Source organism: Mustela lutreola, chromosome 18 (genome assembly GCF_030435805.1).
Source record: "Mustela lutreola isolate mMusLut2 chromosome 18, mMusLut2.pri, whole genome shotgun sequence".
Classification (NCBI taxonomy): Eukaryota; Metazoa; Chordata; class Mammalia; order Carnivora; family Mustelidae; genus Mustela; species Mustela lutreola.
Window position 1 is genome coordinate 16,243,898 of NC_081307.1, and position 20,555 is coordinate 16,264,452.

The following is a 20,555-nucleotide window of genomic DNA, read 5'->3' on the forward strand; positions in this document are numbered from 1 at the left end:
CTGAAAGCTTATATTTTTAAAGAAGAGGATGAAATTTATAGCTTGCATTTTCCTCACTTTAAAAAGTAATTAATGCATAAACAGTGATACTTCTACAATATTCATGTAAAGAAGAATGCAAACTTTTTTTATTTTGCTGTGAAAGAAATTTCCAGGATACATTATAAGCGAAAAAAAAAAAAAAGTGTAGAAAGATCTTTGTAGTATTCAGTCTTTTACTAAAAAAGGATACAAAAGTAACTCAAAAACCTGTTTATTTTCTATTATATTATTTTTATGTCATTTTTATTTTTAAACCATAGGACAATGCCTATACAAAAATTTTTACAAAACTTGAATTATTTTTATCTTATTGGATAACAGCAATACAAAACATAAATACAATAGAAGGAGAGCATTTTTCTTCCTCTTTCCTCTCGCGAAGTAGATTAAGATAGAAAGGGAGAATCCAAGTTTATCCCCGTGAATTGTCCAATTATTGTCTAGGTTTTTATGAGAATGAGAGAATAAAAAAAGCACCGCTATCTTCGCCCGGCTACGGCGTGTAGTAGAAGGAACGTTTTCAGAAGAGTCCTTTTTGTATTTACTCAGAGTTAAAACTTCTTTCCATCCACTGCTGCTTTTGGAAGATTTAGCTGTAATGGAGGAACCATAGATGCCCTCAGATACCCACGTCCACCAGGAGTCCCAGAAACAAAGCCGCAGCCTCTGGTGTCCTCTGCTTGTTTGTGCTCATGCTGTTGGTGCTGCTGTGGTTTTTAGGAGGGGAGACGTTAATGCAATGAAATAACTCTATTTTGTGTGACACTCAATGTTTTCATTTGCAGTGTAATCATATGTATAATCCCTATTTCTGATGAATCCTGAAACAAGCTCATGAGGATGTCCACATTCTTGTCCAGCAGGAAGACATAGCAACGCCAGTCCCGTGCAGCGCACGTGAAAAGCAGCAAGGTAGATATTAGTTAACTTTTTATGGTGATCTGTAACTAGCTTATTTTTCATAGGCCTCACTCTCATTTTGGTGAATTATCTACCCATAATACCTATGGCCAATACGTGTATCCCAAAATAAAATACATAGGATCCATAAACCATACATCAGAAGCTATAAAAGCTATCGTTACTGCTGTTTTTCAATTCTTTATTTCATAACTTGTGGACTCTAGACAGTCTTACAGATATTGGTAATGGGGTTCTAGCCTAAGAATTTCTGTATAATTTCAAAATTTTTAGGACAAAGTATAAGTTGCAAGATAAGATAATTTGTTAAAATTTGTTGAATGGATTAAGTAGTCAGGAAAAAAATACTAAGAAGAATGGTTGGGAATTGTCTTCTCTGAAAATGAATGACATTTTGATGTGAAAGAGTTCTCACAGAACCCATCAAGAGTTACATTAAAAAGGACTGAAGAGCAGTTCATAATGGAGGTTCACTCCAGCTGACACATGAACCTAGTGGCTACTTTGAAATCTTTCAGTCACTACTTCTGTGCCAATTAAACAAAAATTTTAAAAGATATTGATGAACCCTAATAAAATGGCCATTTCTCTAATTTTGCATAAATTCCTCATGTCCACATACCTGTCCTATAGGGCAGTATTCTTTTTAAAAATTAATTAATTAGTTAGTTAATTAATTAATTATTTTTGAGAGAGTGATTGAGAGAGAGAGAGTGCGTGCGAATGCATGAGCAAGGAGGGAGGGTCAGAGGGAGAGGAAAGAATGAATCCCAATCAGGCTCTACGCTCAGCTCAGTGCAGAGCCCCACGTGGGGCTTGATCTCATGACCATAAGATCATGACCTGAGCCGAAACCAAGAGTTGGACACTTAACCAACTAAGCCACCCAGATGCCCCAGAGCTGTATTCTTAGATTTGGAGAAGAGGAACGAAGAGAGGGAATAAGAATATGTATTATGTTATTTAGGACAGTTAACGGCCTTTTGAATATCAACTATGTAGTCCTACATATTGAGTGGTAAAATTCTAAATGTTTCAGCAAATGTGTACTTACACTTACTTCAAACAATGTTCAAATAACCATTTGCTTCATGCAGTAGGAACAAATTTCACACTGACCTTGAGTCACTGCAGTATTCTAACATGCCTTCTGAATCATCAAAGATGCAATTATGGTTAATTTAATTTTAGTGCTAAGAATATGTTAATATGAATAATTTGAAATTATTGCACAAGACTAATAACCTCTCTATATAGTTGCTTATGTTAACCAGAATATTAAGTTCATAGAAATTCACATGGGTCACATGTTTAGAATTTGCTGTCCTTGTAAAATCTGAAAATAAATGATAACAATAAATGATGTTGATAATGCTTTAGAGATGTTCTTTAGAAGCACAGGTTTCAACTCTTTCAAAATCCCTTTTTAAACTTTTTCATATTTAAATAAATGCTTCTCCTCTGACTGCCCATGGCCCCTTCTACTGCACATTACATGACAATTAGCCGTTTACACATTCATCTCTTCTCAGAGATGTTCAGTATCTAGAGGACAAGGGCTGTCTTATAGATGCATGGTGTGTGAATATATGGTGAATTGTGGGGGTTGGCAAACAATGTTTTTATTTTTTATTGAGATATAATGGACATGTAATATTATTTTAGTTTCAGGTGTACACGTATATTTTGCAAAACAATCATCACAATAAGCCTAGTAAAAATCCATCACTACACATGTTACAACTCTTCCTATGATGAGAATTTTTGAGATCTAATTTCTGCAACTTTCAGAAACACAATACAGTATTATTAATGACGGTTACCACGCTGTGCAACTTTGAGTTTCACTGAGTGATACGACTGTTGCTCACTTCTGTGTCAGAGGTGCCCAGACCACTACTCAACAAAACTGGATTGAACCCCTGTGGTATGACTGTCAGCATATTAGGACAAGAGCAGGAAAATGACACGAACAAAAATCCAGAGATGCTTCTGGTTAATCTCCAGTCAGTGTCATCTGGTGAAAGACTCTACGTACTTGTGTACATAGACAATCACTTACAATAAAGGAGATCAGTGCTGTCAGGGTAAATGGGGATACAAAGAAAGAAGGGGCCGAGTGTGGAGATGAGGAGGCGACCCTTGAGTGGAGTCCTAAGAAGTGAACTGAGGTTTGTTCACACAGTGAGGAGAGAGTGCGTGCAAGGCGAAGATCCAGGAGAGGCCCTCAGTGGGGGTAGACTAGGGGCAATTCAGCGGGTCTGGATGGCAGAGTTGATGGGTGGCACTGATGGAAGCTGACATTGGCAAGGAAGACTGAGGAGATGTGGAATTTTAGTGCTTCTGGGTCCCATGGCTGGCAAGAGGCAGATGGAAAAGCAAAAGAGAAAAATGAATGGTGTGTTGAGCTGACTAGAAGAAAAGGAGTGATGCAGGCAGAAAAATACACTTTGAAGTTACTTATAAAACACCAGTTTGGCAGCACCAGGCAGTTTGCTAGGCTATTAGGATGATGCTATTTAATCCTCACAACAGCCCCGTGGATTAGGCACCATTTTCATTTACAGATGAGAAAGGCTTACTGGTGTTAAGTCACTTGCCCAAACATAAGACAGGCAGATGACACTGTCCGGATTCAAACCCAGATGCATCCAACTCCAAAGTACATGCACAGAGTCACTAAGATCTCTGCCTTATACCTAATTCTAAAAATGGATGTTCCTGGGAATAACAGAGAAGATAAAAAGCACAAAATGATCAGAGGAGATTAAAAAATCAAAACAAAACAAAACAAGAAAATGAAACAAGGTATTTGTACCCTGGCCATTCTCATTATGCATCTTGCATTCCCTCCAGAAGCACACTGGGAAATCTGGCCATGGAGCCTGGAGACTCTGATCCCCAGCGTCTGATAATAATTGCGATAAGTACATGATGTTGAGGCGATTACCGTTACACCTGTTCTGCCAATGCAGTTTTTAAATGAAGACACCCAGCAGAAGCCTTTCATAAACTGTGCAGGTTGAATTTTGCCAGAGCCCTAAAACCACCAGAGGGAAAAACAAAACACTACAACAGTAGCACGGGCGGCTTATGCAAATGGATTTAGGTCACCCAGAATATGTAATTTTTGGGCAAATTGCCTGATATCCTTGCTATTTTATGTGCTCTATTGTTTGAGTATCCATATTATTAGTTTGCTCTCCTCTGGCCTGTGAAATTGATCTTATGAATTTTCTTTTCAATCCATTTCAGAAGGTGTTCTAATTTACATTTAAAATATCTGGGCAGTGAAGTGATGGCCCTGAGAGACTCTATTACACTGATATGGGGAGGGGGGCTGTGTGTGGGGGTGTGTTGGGTAATTGCTCGGGGAGGGGGCTGGAGAGGGGGCCCAGAAGAGATGGAGCCCTCGCAACCAAGACGTACTTAGCAATGTTTTCCTTCACCTGGCTTGCCACCTCAATCCTTAAAAAAGCAAGGCGTCAAGTAAATGTTAAGTGCGGGGATTTATTTATTTATTTTATTTCTGGCAGCCAAAAACCACGATTGAATTAAGTGAGTAGTCCTGAGCAACAAAACTACTTCCATCTATCATCGAGCAGGGCTGATATGGTGGCTGGGAGTCTCAATCCACATTTAATTAAACTCCTTTGCTTTTTCAGATGAGAAGCTCAGGAACACACACAGACACACACACACACACACACACACACACACACACACAGGGAGAAACTGTTTGTCTTTTGTACAGTGCTTCTGTGGTTGCCAGAACTCGACTGATTTCATTGCATCCTGATCCATCTCAACAGGAAAAACCTAATTTGTTCCATTTTTTCCTGTGCCCTCTGACTTATTTTATTTGAGAAGAATCTGTGGAATTTGAGTTGTTTGAATACTTTTGGAGGCTCAGTACTCGGGTTTATATTAGAACCTTGCCAAATTCTAGCAATAATAAATGATGTGAGTAAATAAAATTCTGACCAAATTCAAAGGCCCTGAACATTTGATTTTATAGAGGATATTTGCAAAATACATAGAAGTTAATGTAATGTTAGTGTCTTTCATGAAGCTCTGAAACATCCAGTAGTTTAAAGAGTGGCAGAATGTAAGAAAGATTTCAATAAGTAAGTCATGTGCCCCCCATACCCCCATGTAAACACAAATACATTATGACCTGTATTACCTGAGAAGGGAAGGGAAGTGTGGTTGGACATGAATAAGTAGAATATTACATATTCTACAATCAAGAAATTATAGATTTTCTACTAATCTCTATTTATATAGCAGCGTCCTTATATCGTCATGAAAACAAATAATTTTTTATAAATATCTGCCTTCTATTACTCCCTTTCATATCTCATTCGACTATTACAAAATAAAATATTATAAAACTATTACAAAAATGGCAATTATACATGCATACCTAAAAATTAAAAGCTTAAAACATTCATTAAAATTTGAGAAATGAGAAAATTTAGTATAATATTGTCTGAATTACTGCCACATACCTGACAATGAAAAAATTGAGTTAACCAAAATTTTATGATCCTCATGAGAAAGAATTATGCTAACAAATAAACATTTTATGTCAGTCTACAAGGCTGTCTTGAGTACTGTTTTTGTTGGTAGTAATGTGAAAAGTACATGGTTTGCAAGATGAGAACTGATGTAGTCATCCAAATCCTTCCTTTGTGTTCATTTCAGCCCAGGGCCCATTCCAATTATATCATAGATCTAATTAACTAATCAGGTTAAAAACAGAACAAAACAAAACAAAACCAAAGCAACCAAATAGCTTTTGTTCAAGTTGACCCAGTAATTAAGAGAAATTTTGATTGAATGCCTGCATGATGAAATGGACATTTCATATCATCTGAGTTCAACATGTATTTCCAAAACTTTCTCAACTGCATTAATTATGCAAGTATTTTATCTAGCGTTAAGAAACACGGAAAACTGCTCAGCATCTCTGAAACAAACCAGTTGCCAGATTTGGACCGGGAGGGCAAAGTAGCCAGGCCAATACTTGAGGGATCATACGAAGGCATTGCTTTTGGAACAAGGTCCAATCATACTAAGTTCTCAATTATAGAATGTAAATTAAGATACTGTTTAGTCATGGTTTGTATTTTGGCACTGCATACAGATGACCTGGCTTGGTACCAGGCTGTTGGGTCCCAGCAGGAACTATTTAGCCTATTTAAACAGGATTTTGTTGGAGAGTTTAATAAGGAATCTATTTACAGAGGTGCAGATAAGGCTATGGGGACCCAAGAGAGATGTCGAAGCATCCTCACAAAGAAAGAAAGCCATCACCACTGGCTCAAAGGAGCAGAGGTAGGGGGCTGTAAGCAAGCTGCAGGGGAGGGAGGCTGAGCTATGGCCTTTGGTATGGGAGCATAGCCATGGCCTCCACCCAGTAGGAAAGGAAGCATGGAATAAATACCCTAACCTCATTACTCCTTTGTCCTCTGCTAGTCTGCACTAAATTTCCATTGGCTGAGCCTAATTAGAAGGCAGAGAGGAAGAGGGACCAGCTAAAGATAGCTTCCTGAGGTACCAAGCCTTTGAATCTGAATGGACTGAATCTGGATGGACAAATGGACAACAGCCGCATAGCAGATTAGCCGAAGAAGGGTAGTGTTGAGTCAAATATCTGTGATAATGATTCCAGCTTTATTTCAAGGTTTTATATCTTGTTCATCCTGTATTTTTGTCCTCATTTACCAAAAATGATCCTCTTATAGGGGTGCCTGGGTGACTCAGTTGGTTAAGCAGCTGCCTTTGGGTCAGGTCCTGATCCCAGGGTCTTGGGATCAAGCCCCACGTCGGGATGCCTGCTCAGTAGGCAGCCTACCTCTCCCTCTGACTCTGCCTGTCTCTTTCTCTCTCTCTGTGTCAAATGAATAAATCTAAAATCTTAAAAAATATTAATCCTCTTATAGTAATTTCCCCTGAGTACTGAGTTTTCTGGTTAACTCCTTAAATTTTGCACCCTAGCTATTGCCTTGATCCCCAGGTGGTGGGGATCAACGTTCTGCATTTTGCTTTCTGGTGATAACCTAGAAGTGTTATTGTGGGCTTTGTTATTTTTGTGAAGGACTGTTTTAAAACTTAAGTTCTGAAAAAATGTGAGCAGAGCTGATACGTTTTATGACATAAACTTTGAGGAGTTCCCTTGTTTTGAAATAAGCAAGATTAGGTCTACCAATAAACTTTCTTTGAAAGAAAGCTGCTTGTCTTTGATTCTGAGTATGACTTGATTTCTTTTTTTCTTAAGATTGCATTTATTTATTTGAGAGAGAGAGTGATAGCCAGAGGGAACATGAGCAGGAGAACAAAGGAGGCCACCCTGCTAGGTGGGCGGCCCATTGTGTTGGGCACAAGGCATGATCCTAGGATGCCCCAACTATGGTCTGATTTCTACAGACAAGCTGTACTTGAATGAAAGCTGCTGTAATTAAGTTACCAGTTAACAGTCTATTCTGTGGCTTACCCAGTACATTTATTTAAATTTGAGACTAATGTCTGTCTGTCCACCACCTACACTGTAAGATTCATGAAGGCAAGGCTAAGGGTTTTGCATTTTGTTTTTGTTTTCCCTCACTACGGTAGCTCTCAAAATTTGCAGATATTAGGCAATCAATAAATATGGGCTCAATAAAGTAAATGAGTTCGTCAGCCATCATATGGTATAAGAACCACGAATTTCAGACACCACATCTTCTGCTACCAAGCTTTCAGGAAAATACCTCATTGCATGATCCAGAGTATTCGGCTTTCATGATGTGGTTTTTGATGATTTAGAATCAGAAAATTCCACTTTAGGAAACAAAAAAAGGGAGAACTTACTGCAAGTGACCAAAACACCTGCTTAGGTTAAACATGTATTTAGAGCATTTAATTTCCCTTGCTAGTGGCCCAGATTGCTCCCAATCTCCATTGGTCTGTGCCCACTATGTACAAGAAAATCAAAAGAAGGATCTGTGTAAGAAATCACTTTATGAGGGGCACCTGGGTGGCTCAGTGGGTTAAAGCCTCCATCTTTGGCTCAGGTCATGATCCCAGGGTCCTGGGATCGAGCCCTGAATCCCGCTCTCTTCTCAGCAGGGAGCCTGCTTCTCCCTCTCTCTCTGCCTGCTGCTCTGCCTACTTGTGATCTCTCTCTCTGTGTCAAATAAATTTTAAAATAAATAAATAAATAATTTTATGAGTACCAATGAAGATCCTGAAATAAGTGGCTAAATCAAAGAAGGAGTTCTTGACGCCGTCACTAGAATGGGACAATTTAAAAATCTGACTACTTTAAAATTCCTAAATATCAAAAGCACTGACGTTTTGAATGTTAAAATACTTCCATTATTTAGATCATCACGTGCTCTTTGTCACTTTTTGGTAGCAACTTCACAATGAATATGGCATGACTCTAGATCAGCTTAACTTTGGGAGCTAGAAGTTTCTATATCAGATGGTACCATTTGAGTGAATCCTAAGGAAATACCTCTGTGGTACTGCCATCGTGAGCAACACTTGCCTAATGATCTAATTAGCTTGCATTAGAATTTCCCAGAAGTGTTCTCTGGGACGTTAATAGGTGGTATGTGGTCTGTAGGTGTGTTTATGTATGTGTGTGCTGGGGGAGGGTGGTTATGTGGTCAAGTGCTTTTGCTAAATGCTGTGTTAAACAGACTCTTTATGTTTCCTCAGAGCCTAATATGCTGATGTGAATTTCAAATCTCCAAGAGTGATATGCCACAATGGCCAGTATATTTGATTACAATGCTCTTTTCTCCACAGCGTTTCTCAGGGAAATACTGGTGTATCCAGAAGTAACACTTTCAGTCCTGTATTAATTTCCTCTTGCAGTTATTAACAAATTGCCACAACACAAGTGGTTTAAAACAACACAAATAATAGTACAATCATTTTAGTGGCCATAATACTGAAACAAGCTTTACCTGATCACCATCAAGGTGGGGGGCAGGGCTGCTTCCTAGAGTCTTCAGGGGACAATCCCTCTCCTTGCCACTTCTGGTCTCAAGGGGCTGACCTCATGCAACTTCTGTTTCTGTTGCCACTTCTTCCTTTTTTCTGCAAAATCGGCAAAGACCATCCTGGTATCACATTTAAATATGTCTCATTAATTTATAATAATTTAATTCAAAGTATGTACTGAGCATCTACTCTGTGTGTTACTTTCGCTCCTACTATGTGACATGCTCGTTTGATTCAACACAGTCCCAGCCCTCAAATCATTAATCATTTAATTATAGATAAACACCTACTTGCCAGATATCCACATCCCAAGGAAGAATATAAATGGCCTAAAACTAGTCACCAAAGTGCTTGAAGATTCAGAGAGCAGATCAAACACTGAGTTGGGGAATTATAATGGGGCTCACAGAGTAGGTGGGGTAACAGACCTTAAATACATAGGCTGTGACCAGTTAAAATGTGAAGAGGCTAGCAGGGGATTAAAAAAGTCAGTGCAAAATGAACATCACAGAGGCTGACACATAGAGCATGAAAATATTTAGGTGAAATGCATAAATTCAGTGTTTTGAAAGTACAGCTAAAAGCCAAGTTGGGTTGTAATGTACGAGATGTGGAAAAGTTTGGAAAAGCAGGTTGAAGACAGATGGTGTATTTTCTTAATGTTTTGAATGAGGTGATTTTTCTTAACTTGGTAGGTAATTAATTTGGTCATTTATTCATTTTTTCTCAACATGCGATTAGAAGTACCTAATCCGTGTCTGACACGTTCTAGGTGCAGGAGGAAATGTAGCCACGTCATCACCGAGGAAGTGGTAATGTCACGTGGAGTTTTAAAAACAGTAAGTGCTGGCCGTGGAATAGAATGAATGGGGTACTACACTGGTTTACCAGGGCTGCCCTAACAGAGAACCATAAATTACATGGCTTTAATAGAGGAAGTTTACTGTCATTGTTCTGGAGGCTAGAAGTTGAAATCAGGATACTCTCACTGAAAGTACTAGGGAAGAATCAGTTTCAGGTCTTTCTCCTGGGGGCTCATAGCTCCTTGAGTCTTCCTGTAACGTTCAGTTTGCCTGCCTCTGAGTCTATGTCCAAATTTTCCCTCTCTATAAGGACAAAATCATATGTAATCAGCGCTCATCCCGATGGCCTCATCTTAACTTAATCAGCCTTAAATGCTCTATTTCCAAATAGGGAGGGTCACATTCCCAGGTTAGAACTTCAGCGCCTTTTGCGTGGGGGAAGGGGGTGGAGGGGGGGTAAGGGGGCTGGGGTGGGGACGGAATTCACCCCATAACAGACTGGAAGTGTGCAAGCGAGGAAAGGAAATCCAGAGCTGTTCCATGTGTTAGCAGAACAGGAGAATTTGCAGTACCCCCTTAAGACGTAAGTGGAGCCTAAGTTAGGGTCCTAGCAGTGCAGTGGGAAGAAGCATTGGGTGTAGCATGGAGCCTGCAGGCCCCAGAATTATTTCTAATGAGTCTATTTTTAAAAACTTCCAAGTAAGCAACATAATCTCTTATTTAAAGTTCATCTGCTAAAATGCAGCAGAACTATAAATTTGCTGAAAACTGCAACTCCCATCCATTTCTATCACAATTCTCTTTCTACTATTGACCAGATGATGGAAATAATCAGCACTATCTACACAGCATAGATATTTTTATTTGTATTAAATTGAATATGATTTTTTTTTCTGAAATGATAAAACACTGCATTTGAAAGTGATTTCTTTTTCTTTTTCCTACAGACTACATTTTTGACTTTATATCTTGGCAAGTTGAAGATTTTAACATTATTTTAAATTTGAATCAAAAGCACATACTTTTTTTTTTAATGTAAGCAAATTGCAATCACCTGGTGGTATATGTTGTCAAGAATCATGCAGTCCTTAAGTGTTTTTCAAGAAACTTGTCATGCATAAAATCCTTGATGTATGAATGCTGCAGTCCTGCCTTTCTTAATGAATGTTCTGAGAAGACTTCAGAGAGACGAATTAAGATCAGTTGTCCCTGACATGAATATCTAGGGAATATCAAGAGCTTTTAAATACATTCATTTAAGGATGAATATAGGCCAAAATATTTTTATTTTCATTCTTAGAACGGATAGATTGTCAACATTCATTAATGTGGGTGTAAATCACATTATATGACAAAAATCATCAATGGATAGTAAAAATTAAAGGGAGATGTCACATATATTATGATGAGCAATTGTTCTACTCCTGCATATTAAAATTACACATGAGTACCCTGCAACCTGTTCTTGGTCACACAGTGTTCACAATTTCTCCTGAGAAATGTGTAACTATGTGCCCTCTCTCTTCACATCCCCTCCACCCACTTTTGGCTCAAATCTCTTCTTTGCTTCTGAAATTGCCCAAGGTCACCTCCTAGGCAGCCAGCCAGTCTAAAAGAATCAAAGTAGCTGTTTTACAGGGTTTTGCTCATTGTTATTTTAGCAAACTCTTTCCATGTTCCGTGTTTGCCTCTGACGCACATCTCAGAAGAATGAAATTTGCTCACAGTTGTGCATTTGTAGTCTCAGAAATCACCGTTGCTGCATAATCGCTTTATATTCAGAATGATCTAGCAAGAATCTTCTCTTTCTTACAATTAGGAGTGGTAGAATGTAGTTTGTCATTCCACTGCCAGGAACAGAACTCCAGGCTCTCAAGATTCTGAGCTGGCATGTCATGAATTCTTACAGCAAATGAAAAGAGATGTAAGGAGGTTTAGAAACAAAGGTGTAGGGACTTAGTTAGTGTTCCACTATTTCTTGTCAAATCAAATTTTGCTGAGTTATAAATAGTTCAATTAGAAATAGGTTCCATTTTCCTTGAAATGCATACCGATTTGTAATCCAAAGGAATGTTGTTTTGTGCCCTTTCTCTTCTCAACATGCATCTCTCCCCCTCTCTCCCCCCTTCTCTCTGTCTCTCCCCTCATCCCTCTCCCATATGCAAAGTTGGTAGGAACTAAAAAACAATTTGCCCACTTCCGAATTTTGTCTGTGTCTCTACCTTGGCCTACAACTGTTAATACCTCCCAGCCTTTTTGAAAAGGTGATAACAAGGCAGTCTTGACATTTAGTGCAAATTCATCCCTACTGCTGGGAAAACCACTAAAGCGGGGCCTGCTAATGGTGCATCAATAATCTTTTGTGTCATAGGTGAAGACTAGTAAAATTAGCACTTAATGTAGGCAATTCTTCCTGGCCTTCCTAAGTAAATTTATGGAAGGAAGTGGATTAGTCTTTCTCTACTCTTAGCTCTGCTACTTTTAATGTATACTTTCTTCCTTGAAGACATCATTCATTTTCATGGATTTCATATCAAGCTCTTGGAGGCTGACTTGGCACTCTCGTAAGCTGGACTACAATGCCTGTTACCTGACTCCAGTCTATTTTCTGGTCTCGTCTGCTTCTTCTCCCTTTCTTGTCATTCACTCCTGCCTCCTTTGGTCTCGGCATGGTGGAATTTCTCTGTTCCCCACACGGATGCCCTTTTACATTGCTGTCCTTATTATTCTAATGATCGTCTTTAATTTCTCTACCAAAAAATGTACTCAGCTTAGTAGTTTTCTCCCTTGTGGAGTCTTCACTTGAAATCCTCTTTTCCAAAGGCATAGTAAATTCTGCCCCCCCCCACCTTTTTTTAAACTCCCAAAGCTCTTAATTCAGTTCTAATATTCAGCATATATTTTTAAAACTATGTAAGAATTGGGGTGCCTGGGTGGCTCAGTCAGTTATCAACTCTTGATTTCAGCTCAGGTCAGGATCTCAGGGTCATGCTCTTTAAAATAAATAAATAAATAAAATCTTAAAAACACACACACACAAAAAAAACTCTGTAAGAATTCATACAGAGAGATGCTCAGTAAATATTTTCCCCAGCTTTACTGGGATATAATTAACATAAATCATGTGTAAGTTTAAGATGTATAATGTATTGATCTCATATTTTACAAAATTACCACCATACTCTTCACTAACATCTCTACCACATCACATTAACTACATCGTTCTCTCCGTAATGAGAACATTTAAGACTTGCTCTCTTAGCAAGTTTCAAGTATATAATAGAATATTATTAACTATGATCACTGTTGGGTCCATAGTTCCGGGAATGCAGGAGGAACAATAGAAATAACTGCAGGGGTGGCCATCTTCCAGCTCCCTCCACCCTCTTCGTTAACCCTTGACTCTCCTGCCAAAAGGGTGTATGCCCAGATCAAGTCTCCACAGGTAACCTATGCAGGAAACAGGAGTATCAGGAACCCTCACCCCATACCTTCTAATCACCAAATACCTTACCATATATGGATGTGAGCCCCTGTCCTGCCTTGGCCCAATAAGAGACTCCCTCCAACTCCCTCCCAGTGCCACTTCCTCGACTCCCCTTTCTGAGTTGCAGAACCTCATTGGAGAGTGCCCACCTCCTCCCAGTGCAACTTTCCTGGAGCTCTTTCTGACAAGCCCTGAAACTTTGGGGGAGAGTGCCTTTAATAAGTCTTGCCTTTAGCCTACCTTGCCTGGTGTTGTGTTTACCTCGCCTGCAAAACCTTACAATCACCATGCTGCACATGAGGTCCCCAGAACATCTTCATCTTATAACTGGAATTTTGTACTCTTTCACAGGCATCTCTCATTCGCCCCACTCCCTAGCCCCTAGAAACCACTACACTACTCCCTGTTTTTTTAGATTCTACATATAAGTGAAATTGTATACTATGAGTCTTTCTCTCTGACATTTCCCTTAGCATAATGTCCTTAAAGCTCATCCATGTTTCCTCAAATGGCAGATCTCCTTTCTCATGGCCAAACAGCCTTCTATTGTGTATGAATACCATGTCTTCTTTATCCATTCATCCATCAATGAACACTTAGGTTGCTTCCATATCTTGGTTATCATAATAATGCTGCAATGGAAGTGCGGATATCTCTTTGAGATCCTATTTGCATTTCCTTATACAACTCAACAGCAAAACAAACAAAAAGTCTGATTAAAATGGACAGAATACTTGAATACACATTTTTTCCAAGGAAGACATACAAATGGACAACAGGTACATGAAAAGGTTCTGGATATCACTTATCATCAGGGAAATATACATCAGAACCACAATGGGAAAGTCATCTTTAGAATGACTTTCATCAAAAAGACAAGGAATAATAAGTGGTGAGGAGGTAGAGAAAAGGGAGACCTCATGCATTGTTGGTACAAATGTAAATTGGTACAGAAAACAGTATGGTGTTTCCGAACAAAATTAAAAATAGAACTACCCTATGATCCAGCAATTCTACTTCCGGGCATTTATCCAAAGGTCATATTTCCTTAATTAATGAATTATTTATCTTTCATTCTCAGCACTTCCTTCACCATATTGCCAAGGGATCACTGGCCCCCTCCCCCCAACACATGGAAGCTGGACATTTCTCTAGCGTGGGCTTCCTAGCGTTGCTGCACAACTACCCATCTACATCGTTTCTCTTCTGATCTCGACTACATTGCAAACTCCACGAGGACCCAGTCTGTGCTATATTCTCAGAGTCTAACACTGTGCCTGGCACACAGCAGTCACCAGTGAGTACTGAATGAATGAGTCAATAAAGTCAAAGAGCAGCATATCCAGTCATAGGATTTGTGACTGCAATGACTTTTTTCCCCACTGATGTCTGGGGAAAATGATGTCTCATTTGCGTCATTCAGTTTAACTTGTATATATAGCCACTTTCTTACTTTACTCTTTTTTCTTTCTTCCTATTGCAAATATCGTCTCTCCACTGAGCTGTTAACTCATGGAGGTTTTACAGTTCACGTCTCCCTAACATAGAAGAATGGATTGCTATGGTGATGGGGGTTCTTAGTGACAGGATTCTTTTCTTTGCAGGAATTAGCTCTAAAACAATTGCACTGGAGCTTCCGTAAAACATAGTCACATGTTCAGCCAAATGAAATTGTATTATGGGGAATATATGAAAACCCAGTGAAGGTGGTAAGGTTCGATCTCAATGGAGATTCTCATGGCACATTAACAAACTCATCATTGATTAATCTGGTTGGTATTAGATTCAGTTAATAGTCTAAGTTTTCCAGAAGTTTTCATGTAAAACTACAACTTTGGGGAATTTTTATTATGACTCTCATCCAAAACACTGAATATTGGATTGGATAAAGAATTTGAATCTATTATCTATAAAGCCATGATAAAGTTTCTCCACTTTACTGTAGAAAATATGCAAAAAGTTCAAATCACAAAATATTTTGTCTCAATTATCTAGTGTTAATGAGAGAATGAAAGTTTTTTTTTGTTTTTTTTTTTTAACCTTGAAGTATATTTACAGTTGACTTCAAAATACCACTTTTCTCAGTTAGGCAGATAAAACTAGATTTATAATTACCTTTTTAAAAAGCTGTTCTAATAAGTGGCAATTTAAGTGATATAAGCATTCAATTATATTGTTTGATTGTCATAAATATTTAATCCATTTATCCAGGAGCATCCTATATCGTGTTTTCTGCTTGCCTTTGTTTTCTGAGGGAATAATGATGAAAATAATCCCTACAGAATAAAGGATCTGAAGCCATAAATTACCTGAAAGATTTAGGGACTTATGCCATTTGAAATCTAAGCTTAAATGAGGTTTTTGTAGGAGGAAAGTAAGTCTAGAAGCTATTCCAGTTAAGTGGAGTTGGTCTCAAAATGCTGAAAAGTTGCAGAATGTAACATTTTTGTTCCTTTGTTTCAGGCCTCTATACCCCAAATAATTTCCAGCACAATGTAAGGTCAAGCTCAAGAGAGCAAAAACTGCAATCAGTTCTAGATTCTTCATGAAATTATCAAGTTATAGATCCAGAACTGCACAACTTAAACTTATTCTCTGCCTAGGTGACATAAAGATTGTCCAGGTTCTATGTTTTTACTATAGATTTAATGTTTTATTTCTGGAGAAGAAAACAAGGTTGTTGGTCAACTGTATTAAATTTTATTTTAATTTTTTAAAGATTTATTTATTTATTTGACAGAGAGAGATCTTGAGCATGAGTAGGGGGAATGGCAGGGAGAGGGAAATGGAGAAGCAGGCCCCCTGCTGAGCAGGGAGCCCAACATGGGCTTGATCCCAGGACCCTGAGATCATGACCTGAGCCCAAGGCAGCCACCTAACCAACTGAGCCACCCATGTGCCCCAGCTATATTAAATTTTAAAACAGCACCTTAATTATCACAAATGTATTCCCTGTGGCTTATTATGTGGTGTGATAGATGGATAAAACATGATCAACCACCACAGGGACAGTTACTATGTGATAATTCGCCACTCTAAACTTTCTTCTTTATAAAGAAGATATCAATGCATTCCTCATACAGTCATTGTGATGATTAAATAAGACAACATATTTAAAGGGCTTAGAGTAAATGCTTAGTATATTTAGGTCATTTTATAGAATAGTTATGCCTTTATGTGCTGAAAAGTTCCATGGCAGCAAAGTCACTGCAAAAGTGCTTAAAAGTCAAATAATATGACTGACTTAATATCTTACGGATTAGACAAGTAAGGGATTTATAGTTCTCACTGAGAAGTCTGGAGTTGATTCAGGACAGAGTCGGCTTCTCCTGAATGTTATCAAGGACGTGGATTCCTTCTATAATTCTGTTCTTAATCATTGGTTGTGGCTTTCATCCTCAAGTTCACAAGATGCCTCCTGTACTCCCAATATCACATCTGAATTCCAGACACAAAAATGGCAAAGAGGTAAAGATCTAAAAACCTTCTCCACATGGGGATTTTGTTTTTTTTTTATTTGTAAAGGTAGTCACTTCCTAGCACACTTTCAATTATAATTTTTAAAAATCTCAACACTTTTAATGATTTTTTAGAAATTACAAATAAGAAAAACAGCTTTCAGAGATATGTATTCTGGTAGTTGTTTTAAATCACAATTTAGTATAATAGGATCATGTTTTGTCTTCTTCACAAGTGTGAGAAAGTCTTCAGGGCTCAATCCCATGGTTGATGGTTGAAGCATTGGTCACTGGATGAAAGTACACTTTTTCTTGTCCCCCTTCTAAAACTGCAGAACAAAATTCTCATCTCCATTATCACAGAAGAAGGCCAAGGATGTGGCAGCCTTGGCCAGCTTTTAGTTTTTTCTAGCATGGCTGTCTCATCAGCAAATAGAAGATTCACTCCCAACACCTAACTGCTTGGCAAGATTATTTGAATTAATTTGTCTATCATGAAGAAGCGTCACCAGCCAATAGCCTTTTGTCTTCTTGTCTTCAAGAAATAAGTTCTTACGTTGTGTTCCTTTCAAATGTTGGATAAGAGGCATCATTTCTTCAATTGTAAATACTTATGCGAACTCCACAACCTCTGTGCAATGGCCGCTGCTTGAGTGCCACCCGCCCCTCGGCACCTGCCACTCGGCTGTCCTGGCCAGTGGAGAGGGAATGCCCAATTATATTTTATCAATGACAAAAAACATACCACATGGTGATTCAACACAAAGAGGACTGAAAGCTTTTAGGTCTTAACTAGGATCATACCCATGCCTCTCTGTTGTGTCTATTTATGTGTAGATATATCAAAATAATAATAAAGGAGGAAAGGGAATTGGATAGTCAACCAATAGTGTAAGCCACACTCAAATTCAAACTATGTATTTTGTAGCTTATATGAAGACATGTCTAAGTATAATCTCAAAATATAAGTATAGTTAAAATATTTTCAGCCAATTATGCCAATTATGAAGGTATATATAAGATAGTCCAGCTTAGTGAAAACATTAGAATGGGGTTAGAGTCCTGAGTTTTGGCCTTGGATCTGTCACTAGTTTACTGCTTAGCTTTGTGCACACTACCTAATAATTATTCTGCAAAGGCTTTCCTCTTCCATCAGTTGTGGAAGTTGAAAGAGATGATGTCAAACATCACCCTCAGGTCTTAAATTCTGTGGTTTTATGATTATAACATTTATCTCTTCCTCTTTAAAAAAGTTATAATACTGAAAATTTAATAATTTCTTGGAAAAATTGATCTCTGATTAAAACAATCATCCAAAGGTTGTTTACTTCTTTTAGCACTATGCTATGCTGACTATAAGACACAAAACAAAATGACAAAACAAGCAAAACAGAACAAAACCCAAAACAAATAACAAACAAACAAAAAAAACCCCTCAAACAACAGCAAAAAAAAAAAAAGAAAAAGAAAAAAAAAAGACTGAAGACAAGTTAAAGCTATGCTCCCTATTATCCACTTATGAAACTAAGTATGCACTATGTGGCCATAATTCACTGTGTGTTCAGAAGATCTGATAAGAGACAGGTCAGGAGGAAAAAGCTGGAGATATCACCATGACTGAAATGGAAGTGGAACACATCTCAGCAGCATTTGAAATAAAATCCAAAGTGGAATGTAAGGATTTGGCTAGGTACAGAAGCTTTGAAGTAATATCTCAAATGAAGGGTTACAACATTAACAGAGACTAGAAGGGAAGTTTACTGTTTTGGGGGAAAAGCCCAAGGAAAAAACCTATCCCAGTTGAATGAGCAAGCATATGCTGGTGACTAATAGAACATCAGTTGACCAAAGAATTTACACACCTTCTTCCAGCAATTCTTATTCTTGGGGCACCTGGGTGGCTCAGCCAGTTAAGCCCTGGACTTGATTTCAGCTCAGGTCCTGATCTCAGGGAGGTGACATTAAATAAATAAATAACAAATCTTATTCTTCTGCAAATATCTAGCTAAAACCAGGGTGCTGCTTCTCCTTCAAGTCTCTTTACTACTTGCACACACACATCACACACATCTAGATCCAGAGCCACCTGGACCCAGATTCCTGTGACCCAGAAAGTATAATACATCAGTTCATTACTGTACCATGTACCAGATCAGACTCACACTGTATACATTTTGCTAATACTATATCTTGACATAGCTGACTCCTGGATCTTGGATCCTAAGCTAGGGGGAAAATAGTCTTCCTATACGCTTTTGTTGGATCTTTAATCATGAACTAATCAATCATAAATTGCAACCTTCTTCTCACTCTTCTTTATCTAACTGGTCATGTTACCTATGCGTTGGTATGAAAGATAGAAGAAGACATAGTATTGCTTCATTGAGCGATGAGAAGCCATTATTGCTACTTGAAGAGAAAGAGGACTCTTCTACAGTTTTGTCCTAGCAGCATTTGAAAGAAAAAATAAAGTAGTATAGCATCAGGAAGACAAGGTAAAGGTACTATCTTGGAGGAAAATCATGAAGATCTAGAGTAAGGGAGTGAACGTTTGAGCAGAAGGGGAAAACATCAGATTTGAGCTATGGATTGGGAACAAGGACCAAATCAGAATATAGATTGTGTGTGTTTTTGTAAGACATGTGTTTGTACCATATTTATGCCTTTCCCACCTGGGCTATATGACTTAGACGGCTCTAGAATCTGAGATTCCAGCTGAGAAGCTGAGGGTATCGGATCAATGTGATGGGGAAGAAGTCAAGGGTGATCCCATGCAGTTTTTGTTCATTTCATATAATTCAGGCATTGAGAAGGGAATCTGGAAGGGGCCAAGATGAAGCCTCTAACTCTCTAGCCTGCTTAAAACTGGGATCATAGCAAGAAACTCTAATAGTGATAGCCTAATTAACATTTAAAACTAAAGAAATGAACAAAACTTTAAAAAGTCCTCCACATTTCAATATTCATGAACCACTTTAGACCTACATTATCTTAGCTATAGATTTTGTGTTTCTAGATGTAATCTACCTAATATCTTTATAGCCTCAATTTAGAAACTGCTCAATTCTTAAAATACTTAACCATCTATATCCCCATTATATAGATCTTTGTTAAAAGTTTGACAACTACAAACTTAAAAAAAAAAAAACCAACAACTTATGTTTAGTGAGTAAGGTAAAGAAGAGGAAAGAAAAATATATGAAAGTATTTTCAAATAATGGTTATAATTTTAGTTCAAGTTCAATTATTAAAATACACTTAGGAGACTTTTTTAAAAGAAAAAAGAAAATAGCACATTTTGATCAGAGGCTTTTAAGCACTAATTGGGAAATACACCTTTTATAGTCTTGTCTCTTCAAATACTTTTTTTTTTCCTTTTAAAGTGACTTTTGACATAATGCTGTGGTTTCTCTTTGTAGGTAGAATAACTTTCCCTGTAAGTCCCTGGGGTTCACATGCCACTGACCAAATCAAACTTCACAGCTCCTGGGGAATCATTAAACATTATTGCATCAATTTGCTTGCTACATATGTAGTTAATGTTAGAAGTGGCCTTTTTTTTTTCTTTTTCTATTTCAGGTGATTTTTTTTGTTGTTGTTGTTCTTCATAGTATTTGAAGGACAGTTTTCATATTTAAAAGCTGAAGTCCAAATATAGTTTATTCTGACAGTGCTTTGTAATATTTTTGGGTCAAATCACCCTTTGAGACACTGATGAAACATTTGTCCACACAATTTTGGAGAGTTTCATGGACCCTGAAGCCAGTCTATGAAATTGAGATGAAGACTTCTGTAAACCACAAGATTAACTGGTAACTAGGCAGTGGAACTGAAGGACTGTTTCCA

General features: G+C 38.0%; 1 long non-coding RNA gene across 1 annotated transcript in view; it reads right to left on the bottom strand.

Annotated features, from left to right (window-relative positions):
* Positions 1-259: 259 nt before the first annotated feature.
* Positions 260-20,555, bottom strand: part of LOC131820381 (uncharacterized) — a 242,762-nt gene continuing 222,466 nt past the window's right edge. Inside the window, exons 6-7 of the long non-coding RNA XR_009349615.1 lie at positions 8,925-9,057; positions 260-749 (exon numbers count right to left, since the gene is read on the bottom strand). This is a non-coding gene — a long non-coding RNA (uncharacterized LOC131820381). The remainder of the gene's footprint in view (positions 750-8,924; positions 9,058-20,555) is intronic.